The sequence below is a fragment of the Rhinolophus sinicus genome, chromosome 17 (assembly GCF_057876585.1).
Source record: "Rhinolophus sinicus isolate RSI-liver-muscle chromosome 17, RSI-T2T, whole genome shotgun sequence".
Classification (NCBI taxonomy): Eukaryota; Metazoa; Chordata; class Mammalia; order Chiroptera; family Rhinolophidae; genus Rhinolophus; species Rhinolophus sinicus.
The window spans coordinates 162,678,526-162,686,851 of record NC_142517.1 but is presented as its reverse complement, the minus strand read 5'-3'; positions in this window follow the sequence as shown (position 1 = coordinate 162,686,851).

The following is an 8,326-nucleotide window of genomic DNA, read 5'->3' as shown; positions in this document are numbered from 1 at the left end:
CGGCAGGGTTGGTTCTTTCTGGAGACTCTAGGGGTAAACCTGTTTACTTGCCCATCCAGCTTCCAGAGCCCATCCTTTGCTCTGGGCCTCTTCTTCCATCTGCAAAGCTAACAAAGGCTACTCAAGTCTTCACATCTAATCACTCTAACACTTTGACATTCTGCATCCCTTTACCACTTGAAGGACCCTTGTGATTACAGTGGGCTCACCAGGAGAATCGTCCTATTTTAAAATCAACTCATTAGCAACCTTACTTCTGTCTGCAACCTTAATTCCTCTTTGCCATGTAACCTATTCACAGGCTCCAGGAATTAAGATGTGGATATCTTTAAGGGGCCATTATTCTGCTTACCACAGATGGCCCTTCTACTGCTGACATACAACTACTAAAGATTTTACTTCTAAAGATTATTTATGTAATGTCACAAATGGACTAATGTGAACTCTTCAGATATATTTAATGAATATAGGTATATAAGGCATATTTAAACTTAGCTGCAAAATTTCCCTTGTGTTTCAAAGGATCGGATAAAACTAGAAAAAAAAAAATCAGTACAAATTACAAGTAACATGCAGTTCCAAAGGATATATACTAAACATAGACACAAGTGGTTTTCATCAGGGTTCCACATTTTTTAAACATTTTGTTTAACACAATACAAATATTAGATGCTTTTGAGGGTTGGGAGTCATAATGTCATAAATTCTGTAAAAAAGTAAGTTTGAAAGGAGATAAACCACTCCATGTAGTCTGATGCATATGTCTTTGTTTTGTATAAGTGCACATACAAATGTCTTCTGATTTGGAAGCAGCTAAGTAAAGTCATAAGCAACCCTTTGATTACTTAGATTTTTCAGAGAGTTGGTGGGGAAGAACTTAAATTCCTTCTACAGTATTTTTTAATAACTTTCAGTGCACTTCAAAGATCCCTTTCCTTCATTTAAAAAAAAACATGCATTTGAAATTGATAAAGACTGCTAATTTACACCTTGAGTTCGTTAGTGTTGCACTGATTATTTTTCTCTTATGCCTCTTTAGACTTTATAATTTTTATAATGTCAAACCTATGCATTACCTACGGCCTTAAAGGGTTTCTGAACCAACACAGTGTTCATGAAGAGAAATGCTGAAATGCATCTTGTAATTAAAAATAAATACATTATCATTTTTAACACTTCATTCGACTTTCAAAAAAGTCCACTTTTAACTTTACAAGTGGCCTTAGGAATTCTTTTTAATCTCTGCTTTAATTATTCTTCATTGTTAAGATTGAGGAACTATAAAGTGCTACCTACCAATAGTCGGGATATTCTTACCCATTCAATGATGAGAAATAGTCCCATGTAGTTGTGGAAGGCACTGATTTGCTGTTTGGCTTTCAACCTTGGTCACCAAGGATGCTAGACAGCCCCAAGAGGCTAGCATTCCAGCCTTGCAAACTTAAAAGCTGAGGGAAGGTATTTCCACATACAATTATAACATAGTAACAGCTTTAAAGAGGCTCGCCTTACTTGTTCCACATACTCTAATGATATGGGTAGAAGGAATTTAAAGTGATAAAAATGTTAGGCATCTAATTCTCCTTTTTTGAAATAATAAAGTAGAAATCGAACACATAAGCTTCATAATAAAAAGGATGTCTAGTTGTATGTGTAGAGATTCCCCTAAGTACTGAAAACCAAAAAGGAATCTTCCAAGTTTAATGAATCGATTCAAGAACAAAAGCCCTCAACAGTGACATTTCTTTTCAAAAACGACAGGAAAAATCGGGTATTTGTCATTCTTATCCTTATTAGAGAAATTCTTTTTTAAAAAAATCTGTGTGTGCCTAGTGACATTTATTTGTCCAGGGGACTGGAACTGCACTGGCAGACTTAAGACACATTTTGGGGCACTGCCTTTTTCCCTAACGTTTAACATAATTTAACACTAGCAAATTAATTCCTATAGGAGGTGCTGTCGATTTACAAATGGCCAGGAAGGATCAGGTTACTAGGTTAGGACTTGTTTATTTATCTGAATGTTTTGTGGTAAGTTAGTCATAATTTTATTTAATGTGCCAAAATAGGCAGAGGTTGCTGCATAACGGCAGGTCTGCTTACCTTGCAAAGTGAAATGGAGATCTTATTTTGAATAATACGTTTTCATCTGAAGAAAGCATTTTATCTGAAAGGCTGGGAGAGAGACCTATTTTGCTGTTCGCCCATGACACCGCTTGCTGATAAAGAATCAGATCAGTCCCCGCTGCTGGGAGCACCGCGTCTCCCAGTTTTAATCACCAAACATTTAATATACTTTAGCATCGAAGTTAAAAGATTTCCAAAATCCACCTGAGCCGTTTCATTCTCCTTACGTAATGACCACTGAGCCAAGACGCTGGTGGAAGCCGCTCAGTAAGGCTCCACACCCGGTCCTAAGATCAGGAAGAAAGCTGCCTTTTAGCTTCAGTAGCTGAAGGATATTAAGAAATCTTACTTAGGTTTTCTGAGAAGAAAACCTTAGTAGTTTAATACTTTTTGAAAAGATAAAGATATGCAATAGCTGCAGGACTTGGGAGCGGTTTTTTGTTTGTTTGGGTTTTTAAATTATTATTAAAGGGGAGAAATGCTTTTAAAAAGTTGTAAGGAACAAACAAGACGGACGCAGCTGAGAGCTCTCCTGATGAGATTCCTAAACTCATCACCTTCCGCCTTTCTCCTCCCTTCACGCCATACTTACCACCACCCTCAGAATGTAACTAATAATGAAGCGAGGTGCGGGGTGAAACGCAGAAGTGGCTTATAATGGAAAGACACTCACATTCTGGTCCAAACTGCCCGTGAGCCACTTTCCCCCCTTTCTAGACGCAGGAAACCCCTGTCCCTTTGACTCGATGGCCTTCCGGAGGGGTTGGGCAGCAGTGGAGGTCCGGGGTCTCAGAGGCTGACCAAAGCGGGCTTCCTAGGACCTTGCCCCAAACCCAAAGGAAACCGGACAGGCGCTGAGGTAGGTGATGGAGTGAGTCCAGAGCTGGGGTTGCACCTTCCCATCCCCAGAGGCGAGGCTACCCCTGCGTTCTATAGCGCTTTCCTTCTACACCCGCGACTGGGAACCTTCTGAACATACCTCAAACCAAAATGGAAAGGCTGAGACTTAGGGGGCGCATCCCGGTCCTATATGAAGCGCCACCCGCGCGAGGAGTCCGCTGGACTCCCCACCCGCAAAGTGCAAGGGGAAAGGATCGGGTTAGCTCGCAGCTCCGGTTCTCCGCCCCAACCACGCCGGTTGCCCTCCCAGAAGAAATTCCTGGGCCACTCCGCCAGGTTGCGGGCCACAGGAGCTACGCTCTGGAGACCCGCGCACCCGGACCATCTCGCGCCCTCGCCTGCCAGCTTCTGCCTGAGCTCGCTCGGCCTTCCGCGCGTTTCGCGGGCGCAGGTCGTAGGGTGGACTCGCCTTCAGCAGTCAGGAAAGCGAGCGAATTTCTCTCGTCGCTGGGGCTCCACAGGTGAAGAAGGCGCTTTAGGACGCCGGTACTCCTGGGACAAAAAGGAAAATGTCAACTCTCGCCAGCAATCTGCAAGCAGAAAACGGACTAGGAGAGACGTCCTATCACTTTGTATTTCTTTTATATATGAATCGCCCAGAAATAGACGTTTGTAAAACAATGCAAAATCTCTGGTATGAATTTCCAAAGGAAGAGAGTGTAAAGGTCTTGGAAAACCTAAAACCTTGGTTGCTTTCCTTTCCCGGATCCCAGAGAACAGGCCGTAGAAGAATGTATCCCCACTGACATTCTGAAACCTTCCCCTTAACTGGAGTTGCAAACACTGTATATATTTATATCAGTAACATATAGGGTAGGCATGTCTGTATGTATTTACCTCATACATATTTCTATAAACTCATGCGACAGGAAAGGGTGGGGGGTAAATAACACTGAACGGTTAAAATTATGGAGAAGGGATAATAACTGATTACTAATTTGAAAGTAAATAAACAGGTGACTTTTTCAGATCAAATTCCTCCTTGGATCGTTACAATAAATATCTCTGAAGGAAGCTCTCTATTTATGTTGTCATTGATTAATTCTTCACTACCTCATTTGATTTCGATTTAGAACGATTTGATTCTAATTTAATTAGCATGTAATTTGGATGTACATAATTACTGTAATTATGACATTCAGGTAAGGCAGCTTTAGGCTGAAAGGCAATTTCAAATTTTCTACAACCTACTTTGTACTGGGAAATGGACAAGGACTTTGCGCCCTGCTATCCAAGTAGTAATTAGCACATCTTTGAAATAGGCAGTGCGGCAGGGTTTGTATTAAAACAGCAAATACAAACCCAGCCGAGTTATCCGCTGCAAAGGTGAGTGAGAGTTCCCGGAAACGCACGGCGTTTCCCTGGCGCGAGATCCGGGATCCCCGCGCCCCTGCGCCTCCGCGGGCTCTTGCTGCTGTGGTCGATGGCGCCTCCCGCGCGGGACTTGGAGGTGTAGGTTTTCAGATTAAAATACAATAAACGTGTGAGGTAGGGGCGGAGGGAACAAGAAAGGAGGGGAAGAAGCCACTGCACAACGTCTAAAGATGGGAGGTGGGGTACCCAACTAGGAAGAGGAGGGAAAGGGGCGGCGGGGGGAAGGCAATGCAAACAGAGGAGAGAAAATTGGTCAACGCCCCCAACTGTTATCCTATTTTAGATTTGGGTTTCAAAGGGAAAAGTTAGGGGCAAAGGGGGTCAGTTTGGGCGGGCTGGGAATGCAGAGCCTTTGGGAGGGGCTGGGGTGAGGGGTGAGGGGTTTCTGGCAGCTCTCGGGGCCCTGCGCGCCCCTCCCGGCCCCGGCCTGCCCGGCAGCTCCCAACACCCAACGAGGGCCCGTCGCCTGGAGGACGCGGGCGAAGCAGGAGGCTGCTTCTGCCATCCCGGCCCTGGGCTGGCGAAAGCTTCGGGTCCCTCGTTCCCTCCCCTTCAAAGGGGTCTGGGGACATGGGACAGTCTGGTCGCCTGGTTTAACCAGCTTGGTTGCGGCCCGCCCCGGATAGTACACGCGGGCCTCACCGACCCGGAGGCCTCGGATCCGGTGTCGTTGGGCGAAGAATGCAGGGGCTCCGCCCACGGCCGGGTCCCCATCCCGGGGTCCACATCGCCGCCAACAGCGCCCAGCTTGCTCAACTGAGTTGGAAGATCCAGAAGTTGCTTTGAAAGGGTTGTTCACTGTGACAATTACAAGACTAGGGACAAGCAGGGCGTTATTTTGTTTTGTTTGGATTTTCAGTTAGCACGTTTCAGAAACGCCCTCCTTCCCTAGGAGCAGTAACATCAGCCATTAGTTGGGCTCGTCCCCCCGGAATACAAAGGCTCGCGTTTCTTTGCTTGATCCGCTGGGTTGTTGCAGATGGCGGTAAACGCTGGTCTCCCCGCGGTTAATAGCGGTGAGCGGGGCGGACAGCGCAGCCTTCCCTGCCCGGAGCTCTAGATGGCGCCAGCGAGCCGCACTCGCCAAGCTCCTCTTAAGGGAATCAAGAGCGACTGTCAAACATAAAAGCAAATCAGAGTTTTCAGTTTTTTTAATGTGTTAAGAATGTTATTCCTTAAGAAAATTTGTAGCTAAATTATTCTCACTTAAAATAAACACTTAGTATACCAATTACACAAATGGGCGGGATTTATGTAAGATTTACTTCATCTGCATTTTTGTAGTGGGAGAGAGCCTTGGTGAATACAGATAATAGATGCAAATAAGATTAGAGTTAAAATAAATAAAGTTTCCATCTGAATAAAAAGAAATTCAGTTTTACACGACTTATAACGATTTGACGGAATGTCCAGACACACCGTTCAGGTGCACAATCCAATCTTGTCAAAATAATGTTGTTTTCCCTCTTGAGGAAAGAAAATCTTTCTCTTTTCGTCTCCTTCGTCTTCTCCTTCTTCTTCTCCTCCTTCTCCTCCTTCTTTATTTCTTTTTCCTCGTCAGGTAAGACCCAATTCACTCTAAGGGACAGAAAAAGAAAAAACCTCCGAGGGAGGCTGTAGATTGGAGCTTGGGTAGGCGCAGGGTCGAGGAAAACGGTCTTCCTCTTCTGCGCAGGAAGCTACAGAGCAGGAAACGCTGGAAGAAACCGGCTGAAACGAAATCGCATTTCCCCTCACTCGGGCCTGAGCAGGACTCTAGGGCCTTGTCTGCGCTCCCCACCGCACACCGGCTTCCGGACAGCGACCCTCTGCTGCGCCCCGACCCCTGGCTCCCGCTCCTCCCGGGCCCCAGAGGCAGAGCGGCGAGGCCGTAGGAGGCCAGGGGTGGCCTTGAGGAGACGCCCCCCCGCCCCCCAGGTAAAAACCTCAGTCCTCTCCTGGTTGGAGGCTCTCTCCTCCCACACACGCCCTCTTTAATTTGCTCCGCCTCAACTGGTCGCCACCCGCTCAGGTCAAGGTTGCCCTGCGCCCCCAGGGGCCCCTAGGGCTGGGGCTTAGTTGGAGGACTGGGGTCTGTTTTCGCTGTTGCCTTCGGCTGGGAGACAGGGCCCCTCTCCCTCCAGGTTCAGGTTCCGCGAGCGCTGGTCTCCCGGCTGGACGCTCCCGCCCCGGCTGCCGCCCGCGGTTCCCGGTAGCCGCGGTGATGGACGTCCTCTGACCCGCGGGGCAGAGGCAGCGCGCAGAGGCCTTGATCACTGGGCTGCGGAGGGAGCCGCGCGGCCAGCGGGACCTGCACCGCCAGGCCCTTTGATCTGCCTTTATTATCCACGAGAAACAAAGCTGCCTGGGACAGACGCCCCGGCGCCTTCATTCCTCAGGAAAGCCCACCACACCCTCACCTTCCGCGCCGCCGGCCCGCACCCCCAAACGCGCCGGGCACCCTCTCGGCCTCCAAGCGCCTCGACCTAAAGGCCCCAGAACAAATGCACCCCTGCCAGCTTCTGCAGAAGACCAGACCTGACCCAGAAGCTGGGGGTGGGGTGGGGGTCCTGGTTAAGAGCTGTTTGAGAGGGGAGAGAAAATAGCCAACGAAAAGAAAAACTCAAGAGCGGGGCAGCCGAGGCTGCGGGGACCACAAGGAGGAAAGGGAGGAAGCCCTAGAATCTCACGCAGCAAACGCCCCTCTAGGGACCTTCGCTCTGTTTTATCGCTACTTTGTTACTTGGCTTTTCAGAGCAGAGTTTCCGAGAAAACATTTTGTTGATTGTTAATGACAATAATTTATATTTTCTTTCCTAAAAATCAAAACCTCCCCAAAATGGACAATAATCAAAAAAATGTTTTTTCCCATCGGGGCTGACTTTGCTTGTATTTCCTATTGTGTGGAGAGCCTTTTAGAATTTTTTTATTCTGTAAATACGTACTTTATTTTCTAAATTAACATTTTTTCGAATTGCGAAATTATCTCATTTACCAATTTTCTTTTCGTCCCTTCCTCTCTTCTCTCTCTCTCTTTTATACTGGGGCTGTTAAGTTGGTGGTCAGAAGACAAAGAGAGTGAAAATAATTTTCATTTCAATAATTGCCTTCTGGTCAATTTAACTGTGCCTTATTTTGAAAGAGACTGTCTAAATGAGATTCCTGTCCCAAATGTGTTCCCAGGCCTGATCCCAGCCTTTAATTATTCCTGAGTTTTTTTTTCTTCAGAATAAGACGCCGCACTGAGTAATCACAAAGAAGTCAGAGAGCATCCTTGAACCTTTTCAGAAGCAGCGCCACTGATATTCAAATAACCTGCGAGGGCCATTTGACGGCGCGGGGACCTAGGCATTTCCAATTCACTATTTGCATAGATCAGCCGTCTTTGAAAAGGAAAGGAGCAGTTGTCTTCCATAACATTAAAAAGCCTAGTTATCAAATCAAGTGCTTAGTTTGGGGGCTTTTAAAACGTTTACATTTTATCTCAGGTTGCCCTTTACCGTTTGACATGCAAATTTGGTGCAGTTAATTTAGACAATTAAAAAGATCTTCAAGGGAGCTTTGTCACGGAGAATATTTGGAGTTTTCCCCGTGGACCAGCTGAGATAAAGTTGGCCAGAACAAATGATGTCTAGGAGATTAATTAGATATTTGATAAGACATGAATCCCTAATAAGGGAATACAAGGCACAGGGGGCTGCTGTGTGCTCTAAGTCAAAATTAATAACATTTAACAAGATTTTCATTTAGGCATGAAATGTCTTTTCCGGGGTATTGACTCTAGCGATTTATTCCCCTGAGTCCCCTCCCAACATAGAGGGTCTTGGGAACTAAAAGACTTCTTTTAAAAAGCTTTTCCCTTTCACAGATTGTTTTTAAATCGCTTTTTAAAAACAAACAAACCCACTGGAGTTTTTTCTGACCCCGGGAGAAGTCACCTCCCCAG